This window comes from Sapajus apella, unplaced genomic scaffold, assembly GCF_009761245.1.
Source record: "Sapajus apella isolate SASKATOON/1434 unplaced genomic scaffold, GSC_monkey_1.0 scaffold60, whole genome shotgun sequence".
Classification (NCBI taxonomy): domain Eukaryota; kingdom Metazoa; phylum Chordata; class Mammalia; order Primates; family Cebidae; genus Sapajus; species Sapajus apella.
The window spans coordinates 1,644,505-1,658,588 of NW_022437000.1; the positions used below are offsets into that span (position 1 = coordinate 1,644,505).

General features: G+C 39.7%; 1 protein-coding gene across 8 annotated transcripts in view; it reads right to left on the reverse strand.

Moving 5' to 3' along the window:
• The window catches only part of NALCN (sodium leak channel, non-selective), a 368,748-nt gene that overhangs the window by 140,857 nt on the left and 213,807 nt on the right, over positions 1–14,084 (reverse strand). The gene's annotated exons all lie outside the window — the stretch shown is intronic.

The following is a 14,084-nucleotide window of genomic DNA, read 5'->3' on the forward strand; positions in this document are numbered from 1 at the left end:
GCCGCTGTTTAAGCCAGCGCAGTGAGTGGCCACAGGGAAAAACAAACAGACCCTGGCACCTCTTCAACAGGCGACTGGAACACAAACTTAAAAAAAGCTCTGAGGCAGGGAGCCAGGTGATCAGGCTCAGCTGGTCCCACCCCCACAAAATAACAGCAACCAGAAACTCTGGATTGAGAGTTTCACAGCAAGCGCAGCCGAACCCGGGATGGTCCAGCTCTGTGGGGGAGGGGTATCCACCATTACTGAGGCAGCCCGCCACTACAGAAGTAGTCAGCCAATGCTGAGGCAGCCCGCCATTGCCAAGGCAACCCACCATTGCTGAGGCAGCCTGCCATTGCCAAGGCAACCCGCCACTGCAGAGAGACTCCGCCTCAACAGAGGTGGGCCACCATCGCCAAAGCAGTTCTGACTATGCCCATATAAACAGGACAGCAGGGAAGTTCACTCGGCAGCTGGGCGGAGCCCACAGCAGCTCAGCAAAGCCTCTACAGGCAGACAGTGACTAGGCTGCCACCTTGCTGGGCAGAGCAGCTCTGAAGGAAAAAAAAAAAAAAAAAAAAGAGAAGGCAGCAGCATAACCGAAACTCATAAAGCCCTAAATCCCTGGGACAGAGCACCTGGGAACAAAAAGCAGTTTATGAGTTCTGCTACAGCAGACCTAAACGTACCTGCCAAGCAGCCCTGAATGAACAACAGAGCTCACGGCTCACCATTTGAGCTCCTATAAAGAAGAGACCGTCTCCTCAAGCAGCTCCCTGACCCCTATATATCCAAAGAGCCACCTCATAAAGGAGAGATCAGATTGACACCAGGCGGGCATCCTTCTGGGACAAAGATAGCAGAAGGAGAAAACTGGTAACAACCCTTACTGTTCAGAAGCTGCTGCAGGTGAACCCTGGCAAGCAGGGCCTGGAGTGAACCTCAGCAGACCTATAGCAGGGGGGTCAGGCTGTCAGAAGGAAAACCAAGAAACAGAAATAACCTTATCATCAACAAACAGAACGTCAATCTGAAAGATTTGAGACCCAGTCTGAAAGCCAGCAACTACAAAGTCGACAGGTGGATAAATCTTTAAAGATGGGAAGAAACCAGCGCAGAAAGGATGAAAACAACCAAAACCAGAACACCTCTCCTCCTACAAGGGATCACAACTCCTCACCAGCAAGGGAACAAGGTTAGAGGGAGAACAAGTGTGATGAAATGACAGAGTCAGACATCAGAAGGTGGGTAGTAAGAAACTTCTGTGAACTTAAAGAACATGTTCTAACCCAATGCAAAGAAACTAAGAACCTTGAAAAAAGATTTGACGAAATGCTAATGAGAATGGACAAAATAGAAAGGAATATAAGTGAATTGATGGAGCTGAAAAACACAACACGAGAACTTCGTGAAGCATGCACAAGTATCAACAGCCGAATTGACCAAGCAGAAGAAAGGATATCAGAGGTCGAAGATCAACTCAATGAAATAAAATGGGAAGACATGATTAGAGAAAAAAGGGTAAAAAGGAATGAACAAAATCTCCAAGAAATGTGGGACTATATGAAAAGACCTAATCTACGTTTGATAGGCGTACCTGAATGCGACGAAGAGAATGAATCCAAGCTGGAAAATACTCTTCAGGATATTATCCAGGAAAACTTCCCCAGCCTAGCAAGGCAGGCAAACATTCAAGTCCAGGAAATACAGAGAACACCACAAAGATATTCGTCAAGAAGAGCAACCCCAAGGCACATAATCGTCAGATTCACCAGGGTTGAAATGAAGGAGAAAATACTAAGGGCAGCCAGAGAGAAAGATCGGGTTATCCACAAAGGGAAGCCCATCAGACTCACAGCAGATCTCTCAGCAGAAACCCTACAAGCCAGAAGAGAGTGGGGGCCAATATTCAACATCCTTAAAGAAAAGAACTTTCAACCCAGAATCTCCTATCCAGCCAAACTAAGCTTCATAAGTGAAGGAAAAATAAAATACTTTGGGAACATGCAAGTACTCAGAGATTTCGTCACCACCAGGCCAGCTCTACAAGAGCTCCTGAAAGAGGCTCTACACATATAAAGGAACAACAAGTACCAGCTCAACTAAAGGGCAAAACAGCCAGCTAGCACCAAAATGGCAGTATCAAATTCACACATAACAATATTAACCCTAAATGTAAATGGACTAAATGCCCCAATCAAAAGACACAGACTGGCAAATTGGATAAAAAGACAAAACCCATCGGTGTGCTGTATCCAGGAAACCCATCTCACATGCAAGGATACACAAAGGCTCAAAATAAAGGGATGGAGGAAGATTTACCAAGCAAATGGAGAGCAAAAAAAAGCAGGAGTTGCAATTCTCATCTCTGATAAATTAGACTTTAAAGCAACAAAGATCATAAGAGACAAACAGGGACATTACATAATGGTAAAAGGATCAATGCAACAAGAAGAGCTAACGATCCTAAACATATATGCACCCAATACAGGAGCACCCAGATACATAAGGCAAGTTCTTAATGACTTACAAAGAGACTTAGACTCCCACACAATAATAGTGGAAGACTTTAACACCCCATTGTCAATATTAGACAGATCAACCAGACAGAAAATTAACAAGGATATCCAGGACTTGAACTCAGACCTGGACCAAGCAAACCTAATAGACATTTACAGAACTCTCCACCCCAAATCCACAGAATATACATTCTTCTCAGCACCACATCACACCTACTCTAAAATTGACCACATAATTGGGAGTAAATCACCCCTCAGCAAATGCAAAAGAATGGAAATCATAACAAACAGTCTCTCAGACCACAGTTCAATCAAGTTAGAACTCAGAATTCAAAAACTAACCCAGAACCGCACAGCTTCATGGAAACTGAACAACTTGCTCTTGAATGGTGACTGGATAAACAATGAAATGAAGACAGAAATAAAGATGTTCTTCGAAACCAAAGAGAATGAAGACACAACATACCAGAATCTCTGGGACACATTTAAAGCAGTCTCTAGAGGAAAATATATAGCAATAAGTGCCCACATGAGAAGCAAGGAGAGATCAAAAATTGACACCCTATCGTCAAAGCTGAAAGAGCTAGAGGAGCAAGATCAAAAAACCTCAATGTCTAGCAGAAGCCGAGAAATAGCTAAGATCAGAACAGAACTGAAGGAGATAGAGACACAAAAAGACCCTTCAAAAAATCAATAAATCCAGGAGCTGTTTTCTGAAAAGATCAACAAAATAGACAGACCACTAGCCAGATTAATAAAAAAGAAAAGAGAGAATAACCAAATTGATGCAATAAAAAATGATAAAGGGGATATCACCACAGATTCCACAGAAATTCAAACCATCATCAGAGATTATTACAAACAACTCTACGCACATAAACTAATAAACCTAGAAGAAATGGATAAATTCCTGGACACTTGCCTCCTCCCAAGCCTAAACCAGGAAGAAGCCAAAACCCTGAACAGACCCATAACAAGGTCTGAAGTTGAGGCAGCAATTAAGAGCCTACTACCCAAAAAAAGCCGAAGTCCAGGCGGGTTCACAGCCAAATTCTACCAGACATACAAAGAGGAGCTGGTACCATTCCTTCTGAAACTATTCCAAACAATACAAAAAGAGGGAATTCTTCCCAAATCATTTTATGACACCAACATCATCCTGATTCCAAAACCTGGCAGAGACTCAACAAGAAAAGAAAACTTCAGGCCAATATCCATGATGAACATAGATGCAAAAATCTTCAATAAAATACTGACAAGCCGATTGCAACAGCACATCAAAAAGCTTATCCACCATGATCAAGTAGGCTTCATCCTGGGGATGCAAGGCTGGTTCAACATACGCAAGTCTATAAATGTAATTCACCACATAAACAGAACCAAAGACAAAAACCACATGATTATCTCAATTGATGCAGAGAAGGCCTTTGACAAAATTCAACAGCCCTTTATGCTAAAAACACTCAATAAGCTAGGTATCGATGGAACGTATCTCAAAATAATAAAAGCTATTTATGACAAACCAACAGCCAATATCATACTGAATGGGCAAAAACTGGAAGCATTCCCCTTGAAATGTGGCACCAGACAAGGATGCTCTCTCTCTCCACTGCTATTCAATATAGTATTAGAAGTTCTAGCCAGAACAATCAGGCAAGAAAAAGAAATAAAGGGCATTCAAATAGGAAAGGAGGAAGTGGAATTGTCTTTATTTGCAGACGACATGATTGTATATCTAGAAGACCCCATCGTCTCAGCCCCAAATCTCCTGAAACTGATAAGAAAGTTCAGCAAAGTCTCAGGATACAAAATCAATGTGCAAAAATCACATGCATTCCTATACACCAATGACAGACTTAAAGAGAGCCAAATCAAGAACAAACTTCCATTCACAATTGCCACAAAGAGAATAAAATACCTAGGAATACAACTAACAAGGAATGTAAAGGACCTCTTCAAGGAGAACTACAAGCCACTGCTCAACGAAATAAGAGAGGACACAAACAGATGGAGAAACATCCCATGTTCATGGTTAGGAAGAATCAATATCGTGAAAATGGCCATACTGCCCAAAGTAATTTACAGATTCAATGCTATCCCCATCAAGCTACCAATGACCTTCTTTGCAGAACTGGAAAAAACCACCTTAAACTTCATATGGAACCAAAAGAGAGCCCGCATAGCCAAGTCAATTCTAAGCAAAAAGAACAAAGCGGGAGGCATCACATTACCGGACTTCAAACTATACTACAAGGCTACAGTAATCAAAACAGCATGGTACTGGTACCAAAACAGAGATATAGACCAATGGAACAGAACAGAGGTCTCGGAGGCAACACAACATATCTACAACCATCTGATCTTTGACAAACCAGACAAAAACAAGCAATGGGGAAAGGATTCCCTGTTCAATAAATGGTGTTGGGAAAGCTGGCTAGCCATGTGCAGAAAGCAGAAACTGGACCCCTTCCTGACACCTTACACTAAAATTAACTCCAGATGGATTAAAAACTTAAACATAAGACCTAACACCATAAAAGACCTAGAAGAAAATCTAGGCAAAACCATTCAGGACATAGGTGTAGGCAAGGACTTCATGACCAAAACACCAAAAGCATTGACAACAAAAGCCAAAATAGACAAATGGGACCTAATCAAACTCCACAGCTTCTTTACAGCAAAAGAAATAGTCATTAGAGTGAATCGGCAACCAACAGAATGGGAAAAAATTTTTGCAGTTTACCCATCTGACAAAGGGCTGATATCCAAAATTTACAAAGAACTAAAACAGATTTACAAGAAAAAAACTAACAAGCCCATTCAAAAGTGGGTAAAGGATATGAACAGACACTTTACAAAAGAAGACATACATGAGAGCAACAAACATATGAAAAAATGCTCATCATCACTGGTCATCAGAGAAATGCAAATCAAAACAACATTGAGATACCATCTCATGCCAGTTAGAATGGCGATCATTAAAAAATCTGGAGACAACAGATGCTGGTGAGGATGTGGAGAAATAGGAACACTTTTGCACTGTTGGTGGGAGTGTAAATTAGTTCAACCATTGTGGAAGACAGTGTGGCAATTCTTCAAGGACCTAGAAATAGAACTTCCATTTGACCCAGAAATCCCATTACTGGGTATATATCCAAAGGATTACAAATAGTTCCACTATAAGGACACGTGCACACGAACGTTCATTGCAGCACTGTTTACAATAGCAAAGACCTGGAACCAACCCAAATGCCCATCGACGATAGACTGGATAGGGAAAATGTGGCACATATACACCATGGAATATTATGCAGCCATCAAAAACGATGAGCTTGGGTCCTTTGTAGGGACATGGATGAACCTGGAAACCATCATTCTCAGCAAACTGACAGAAGAGCAGAAGATCAAACACCGCATGTTCTCACTCATAGGCGGGTGTTGAACAATGAGAACACGTGGACACAGGGAGGGGAGCACTACACACTTGGGTCAGTTGGGGAGAAATAGGGGAGGGATGGTGGGGGGTGGGGAGCTGGGGAGAGATAGGAAGGGCAGAAATGCCAGATGTAGGTGATGGGGAGGAAGGCAGCAAATCACACTGCCATGTGTGTACCTATGCAACAATCTTGCATGTTCTTCACATGTACCCCAAAACCTAAAATGCAATAAAATAAATGGGGAAAAAAAAATACGTGACTTTTTAAAAAAGAAATATTTCTAAGTTATATTGCCACCCTGAACAACGTAAAGACAAACACATTTTTCAAGATTTAAAAAGAGTTTCAAGGCACAGAGTCAAGATCATGGAAGAAGCCAAGACCAAAAAAACCAAATAAATATATAAATAAATAATAGACCATTTCAACAAAAGCCAGTCAAGCTAAAAGTCTCATACTCTTTCTGTGAAGATCTCTGGCTAGTTTCCTTCTTACATATTTTTCTAATTAAATATATGTGTATCTATGAACCTTCAACTCATGTATCCTAGACACATTAGCAGTCAATAAAAACTGTAATGAGACTCTGATGATGTCTGGAGCAAATTGCTCACTGGAGTCTAGTGACTCTTTAAAAATATCTTTATAGGCTTCAATACAATAAAGACATAAATGAAATTCTCAGATATTAGGATTCCAATAAATAAAGTCCAGGATAATGCAAAGATGGACTGAGGCCAAGACAGAAACCTTATTACACTGGAGGACTTAAAGAGAGACTTAATCTGGTACGGATGTTCAATCCGATTTTTTTTTTTGAAGATAAGGAAAATGAGGCTCAAAGATGCTAAGTGATTATCCCAAAGTCACTCTATTAATTTATAGCACTACTAGAAGTAGCACCCAGGCATTACAACTGCATGGTAAGTACTTTACCAAATATTGCACCCTGCATTCAGTGAAGTCTGCCCAGGATCCACCTAGGCCTAATTACATAGTAATCTCTCTAAGTGTAATTTTCACACTTGATCTTAGCCAGAAGGCCAAGAAGTGACCTAAGCATGATTTCCTTTAGTAAGGATAACTTTTTTTTTTCTTTTCATAGAAGTACACTGTTCAAGGCCCAGAACACAGTGGACCTATTTGAAAAAGGAGCAATTGTTAAATGAACCCATGAACTAGAAGATGAGTTCTTCCACTTACCCTCTGTCCATGGACAAAGTACTTATCTTTACTTTGAGTTAATGTTTCTTTTTTTTTTTTCGAGACGGAGTTTCGCTCTTGTTACCCAGGCTGGAGTGCAATGGTGCGATCTCGGCTCATCACAACCTCCGCCTCCTGGGTTCAGGCAATTCTCCTGCCTCAGCCTCCTGAGTAGCTGGGATCACAGGCACACGCCACCATGCCCAGCTAATTTTTTGTATTTTTAGTAGAGACGGGGTTTCACCGTGTTGACCAGGATGGTCTCGATCTCTTGACCTCGTGATCCACCCACCTCGGCCTCCCAAAGTGCTGGGATTACAGGTTTGAGCCACCGCACCCGGCCTGTGTTAATTTTTCTATAATTTCATCTTAAAAAGCATTTTGTTCATGAAAATATGATGTATGTTGCTCTTGATACTTGACCCCAGCATCACCATGGGCAATATACTATTTTTCTTGCCATGGTCCCTAAGAAACAGCCACTCTCTGAAAAAATTATTCCTTCTAAAATTGCTTTTGAGAATTTTTCAACACATCACTTAACCTTATAGGTATTTCAGAACTTACCACTTAGGGCAATTCTTTTTTCCCTATATATTTTTTCTCTTGAATATTTATTGCACCCAAAGGTGAGGAACACAAATTCCAAAGATTATTCACATAAAAAACACCAGATTGCTGTATTTTCTTCAAGTGTCAGTGTAAAAACATGTATACATCCTAAAGATTCCATAGAAATGGGTAGAGTCAAAATACCCGCCAGCATTAAAGATATTTTACTAGACATGGCTTTCTTTCCCCAAAAGTAACAGGAAAGCTCATGATTAAGCCCAACAGGTTTATTTTTGGTGTCTAGAGACCAGGAATGTAGGTGCACCTTTCTGCTGTCTTAGGCACAAACCAGCTGATGTTTTTCATCTGCTGCATCACATTTGGTCAACAGAGCTATTATGTGTTCAATAGATGCTCAGGAACGTGGAGCTATGGGATTGTAATCTGTTGTTGTGAGATAATCGACATGGGCAAGAATACTGGGGTTATCTTCTTCTAATTTCAGAGTCTCAGGAGAAAAAAAATCTAATTTCCACATAGTTCAACCACCTGCAAGCTCATATTGTGAGATGTACTGAATTGTATTTGCAAACAAAGCTTTTGTTACAATGGGATCTGTGTGTTTAGCTGCTGAAATGAATAAACGAATGAAAGGAAGTGCCAACAAATACTTCTATTACATGCTGAAAATTAATCTGTGTCCTGCTTGAAGGGTGCCTTATCAGTTTTGTTGAGATGTTATCCAGAAAATTAAATTCCAATGATAGCATGTTGGAGATACTGACTCAAGTGCACTTGCTTACATTGTCCATAGGGCCTGTGCTCTTTGTTTATTTAAACAGGGATTATTAGTGGTTACTCAAGGTTTGGTGCATTGGGCATTGAGCTGAGTAAAACATGGTTTCTTCCCTTTAGAAATGTATAACTGAGAGGGGCAGAAGAAGACGAACACGATCAATTCTCAGAAAAGGAAGAATATTGGCTGGGCACGGTGGCTCATACCTATAATCCCAACACTTTGGGAGGCTGAGGCGGGTGGATCACTTGAGGTCAGGAGTTCTAGACCAGCCTGGCCAACGTGGTGAAACCCTGCCTCTACTAAAAATACAAAAATTAGCCAGGTATGGTGATGGGCACCTGTAATCCCACCTACTCTGGAGGCTGAGGCAGGAGAATCACTTGAACCCGGGGAGGAGGAGGTTGCAGTGAGTTGAGATTGCACCACTGTACTCCAGCCTGGGCAACAGAGTAAGACTCTGTCTCAAAAGCAAAAATAATATTAAAAGAAAGGGAAGAATATTAATTACGGTGTGTTGGCAAAATATGGTAAAACTACTAAATTGGCAACAGAGAAGAGCCAATCAAGTCCTCTTGGGCGAATCAGGAACAATTTTGGGAAAATGAGAGCAATTGACCTTAGTAATGAGAGGAGCAGAGTTTCAATAGGGAGAAGGCAGATAGGAAGCTGTTTCTCTAAATTACCTATTCACACGTTATTCCATTTTTCTGCCCTGTTGACCTTTTTCTTTATTGGTTTCCACCAACTTTTACAAATTAAGAAAACCCATCTTTTATCTGCCATGTATGTTTAATGCATTTTTCCCTACATATTTCTTATATTTTTGCAAAGATCAGTTTTAAATTTCAGTGTGTTCTAATTTGTCATTCCTTTTTTAAAAAAGTGTTTTTATTTTGCTTAAAAAGACTTCTTACACTGCAAGATTAAATAGAAAATTACCTGTGGTTTTGTGCAGTAGTTTTACACTTTCCTCAATTTATTATTTTAAACATGTTGAAGCTGAAGTGGCTGTTTAAATCAGTTTAAATCTGGAATTTATTTTGGTATAAGTAATGAGACAGGAATTAATCTTTTTTTTAAGAGGTGATCAGTTGATTCAGCAGAACTTAATTGAATACATATCTTTTCTTCACTAATTTGAAATACCCCTTTTATCATATATTGAATATTCATATGCGTATGGCTCTATTTTTAGACTTTCCATTATTTTCCATCAATCTATTTCATCTTCAAATTGCCTAATAATTGTACTTTTTAAAAACCAGTAGAGTTACACACCCCTACTCAAAACCCTTTGTTTTCAGAATTTTCTTGTATATTTTTATATTCAATTTCCCTCAAAAATTTTGTTTTATTCATTGGGATCACATTAGATTTCTAAAGAAAAATTGATATTGTTGTCAAGTGATTGCCAATCTAGGAGAAAAACATATATTTGCATTTATTAAGCCTTTAGTCGTAATTCTAAACAAAGTTTTCTTCTTATATAATTTCTACTCATTTCTTGGTAAGCTCATTCTTAATCTTATTTTTCGAAATGTTAATCATGATGATAGCATATAATTGAAACATGAAGTAGTAAAGAAACCTTATCTTATCTTTCTCAATGAATAAAAAGCAACAATGTCATTCCTAAATATCTCAGTCCACTTCCCAGAGGCCACCATTTTCAACCATTTTTTGTTTGCACTTCTGATGGTATTATGCCTATCCCTGTTTAGGATTTCTTGATTTATCTACTTTAGACATAGACTTCTGTTATGATATATGAAGATTTCATTCAGGATCAACATCACTTCCCACTTCTCTTAACCACTCCCAAATTTTATATGTAAATCTCTATTTCTTTTCCTATTGAACTAGAAAACTTGACCCCTCCCTGTGTGAAATAAAGGTATTGCCACTGCCACCTGTCAGATCACCTCTTCTCTCTGCTTTTATTTTCCATCTGTGTCATGTACGCATTTACATCCTCAAGTTTGACAATATTTACATTTTGTTTTTCAATCATAATTGGGCCTTCCATGCTTCTCAGTAAGTTGATAATCAATATGTTGACAGTCAATGTTTTCTATGAAAACGTTGCTTAGTGTTGGGCTAGGTAATGTTCTAAAATTATACTTCCTCCTCCAAGACTCTGATAGTATGACACATAAGGTATTAGATGGTAAATGGTCAAGGTTAAGCAGAGCCTTTCTTACTTTCCATTAATCGCTCAGAATCAGGGCCAAATTAACTCACATTATTTGAGCTATTGTTTTTTTAATACAATTTTTGGTTTGGCTTTGTTTTTGCTGAGATTTTCTGATTATTTCTCACATGTCCCATCAGGAAAATAAATATATTCTTTCTTTCTTCTGCCTCAAGGAGCTTCCAGAGCCTCACACATCACACCTACTGTTTAGAATAAACCCTTCCTACTCTCCTACAGATGCTCTTCTTTAAACTATCAATTGCCCAGAAACCATTTGATTCTTACTCTCATAGATACTGTTCTTGGGGTCCTCTCACTACCTGCTTTAATTTGAACGAATTTTAGACTGGTTCCACAGTTGCCATAATTTCCACCTTTAATTTTATTATCTAGCTCTTTTACTCTAATACAGTGGCAGAGAATTATTTCAAATATCTTACCCCAGTCAGTAGAGTCCTTTTTAAATTTGTCAGCTAGGTTTACCTCTCTGTGTTTTACTGTCTCAGTATGAGAAGAGGAGTTTACAGGGAGAGAGTTTTAGCTGAGGCTGTGTGTGGGCAGTTATGCTTGAAATATCAGGCTTCAGATATTTCTTCAATTCAGGTAGATTCAGGATTTCTTTATTGCAGCCAGAACTAATCAGTCCTAAGGGTTCACTTCCTCAAATTCACTGGCCTCTCTCCAGCCATCATTTCCACTCTGCTGACTCCAGGTAAGGCAAAGACAATGTCCTCCTGTTGGCTTTTGTTTTCGGTATGGGGGAATAGGACAAATCCTGGGGCTCTCCTCACTAAGCCTCCTGTCTTCTTGAAGCAACTGTTTTCATCTCTTCATATTTTTATTATGCTACTTTTTGTAGTTTAATGGGAGATGATTCATTTTCAGAAGGTATAACATTTTGCCTTCACTCTCAAGCCTTCTCAGTTGAAAAAAATAAAAATGGTAAGAGGTAGTGGATTATTTTGCCTCTGGAACAAGTGGCTTCTACACCTGAGTGGTTCTTATCACTTTTCAGAGCTCTACATAGCCCCTTGGCCAGAGACGTCACAGACTGGGAGATTTGAGTATATGGTTTAGCTGCTTTTTCAACTTTATTTCTTCTTAACTTCTTCCAGAAGACAGGTTTAAGGGATGTGCCTAGAGTGTTCACGCTCTCTCTCATTCCCTTCTCCTCCTCCCTGACCCTTTCCTCCTCCTCCTTCATCTCTCTCTTCCGTTCTTTCCTCCTAGCTGCTATTCAGAGAAAACAACATGAAATTGTAGCCCTTCCTTACTGTGGTTATGCTGGTATAATTTTCTCAGGTAATTTTACTCATTTCCTTAGTTTTTAGTGGCAGGAGAGTTGGTAATTTTGCTCTATTTTGCTACTTCAACCCTCAAGTCCAAACCTATATATGTAAACAGAGGTAAACAACTGTGTTTACAGTGCTATTTTGTTTGTTGCTGGTGACGTAATCACAAACATCACTATACAGGTCAATCACTGTTAATACTGCAGATGCCTCCCTGCTGATAACTGCACCTGGGATGAATAATTTACTTGAGAATGGTCCAGTTTGTTATGAGGTGATCTGGAATAAACAACTCTACCCCGCCAGGGAAGAATTAAGTATATCAAAAGCATATCTAGTGAATTTTACTGGAAAACTATGAAGAAAAATCAGATTGTCAATAGTAGACTCTGGAAGAGAGCAAATGACTGGAGATCAGTCATGCAGGTGAGTGGGGCAACAAAAGGGAAATTGCAAAGTCAAAGTTGCCAGTACATGGATGTTGCCAGGAATCAGTCTCCACATCAACAGAATTTAAGTGGAAAAGAAAATGTATTGAATAAAGAGATTGCAATGATTTTCACCTAATGGAGAAGAAAGATTTTGAAAATCATTAGCTTACTGAGTTCAGTTCTTGTTTCTAATTAGAGTGCATCGTCTTCCTTGGATATAGGAGAGCAGGGTGAGAACCAGAGAGCAGAGGGTGAAAGCACAGCAGGAGAGCGAGAGGAGGAGGAATGTCATAGGGATGCTACCGGTGAAAACACAGAGAAAAGCAGTGAACAAGCATCCTGAATCACCAAAAGGGCCAGAGCCCTGCACTGCAGAGCCACAAAATCCAATGGCAGCCCTTTGCAGGCTCTTTGCTCGTTTGTCCTCAATTTCCTGATGTCTAAATGTTGCAGAGCTCCAGGGCTCGACCTCAGATCTTTTGTTACCTCTCAATACTCACTACCTGCTTGATCTCATCCATCATAATGCCTTTAAATCCCATGTATGTACTGGTGACTCCAACAGTTGTATTTCCAACCCCACCTCCAGAATCAACTCCACGTTTTTACTTGGACAGATGTTAGATAACAGGAATCTCAAGTGTTTGATTTCTCATATTAAACTCTTCATGCCCCACTTCCAAACCTGTTCTTTCTAATCTCCTTCCCAAAGCCAAGAAAATGGAAAATCCATTCTTCAAGTTATTCAGGCCAACGACCCTGAGGACACCTTTGGTTCATCCCATTTCCTCACATCCTATATCCGATCTTTCGGAAAATCCTGTTAAATCCGACCTTAGTCTTTGCTTCCAGTTCTGCATTTGTCCTCCATCTTCCTTGGCTACTACTAAAACAGATAACAGTTTTTCCCTAAGTGGCCTCACATCTTGGTGCTGTATTTTCTGATTGTAAGCTGAGATTAAGAGCATTGGATAAAAATAAGACCACCAAAGAGGGAAGAAAGGGGGACAAGCAAAAGTCTTTACAGCTTCTCATTTGTTCCTAGCACCCCTTAAACATCAACATACGTGGGCTGGGCCACATTGCCTATACCAGGCTTCCCCCAGGGCCACTGAGGACCCATGCCACAGTGTCATGGCAGAACCAGATCATCAATAGCAGAAGATCCTTTCCTCTCTCAAGCCCCAAGGGTCCATTTCTGACCCTAATTATCCCTACTAGACCTCCTTAGAGTTAGGTGAAGGCAAAGCAAAGGTATTTTCCTGTGCTGAAATAAATAGGCATAAAAACCTCGCAAAGGAGTTTTAAACCCTTAAAAAGTTATCATGGATGACCTTTGAAATTTGATGACTCAGTGCATATCTTGGTATTTTAGTACATGTGGATATCAATTTAGGTTAAAACATAGTCAAATATTAAGAAAAAGTGGAATGGTTACACATCTTGGGTTTTGGTCAAAATAGAGCAAGTAGAATATGTAGTAGTATCCTATTGAAATGTCCATATATTGATATGCTTTTGTGTGGACATAAATGCTTGAAAGTGTATACAATAAACGTGTAACTCTCAAGACTGGAATGAAAAGCACTAAGGAATGAGAGAAGGGGTCTATACTCTTTTTTTTTTTTGACTTTTAAAAGAAATAGGTTTTCAAATACAATTACATACCATAAAG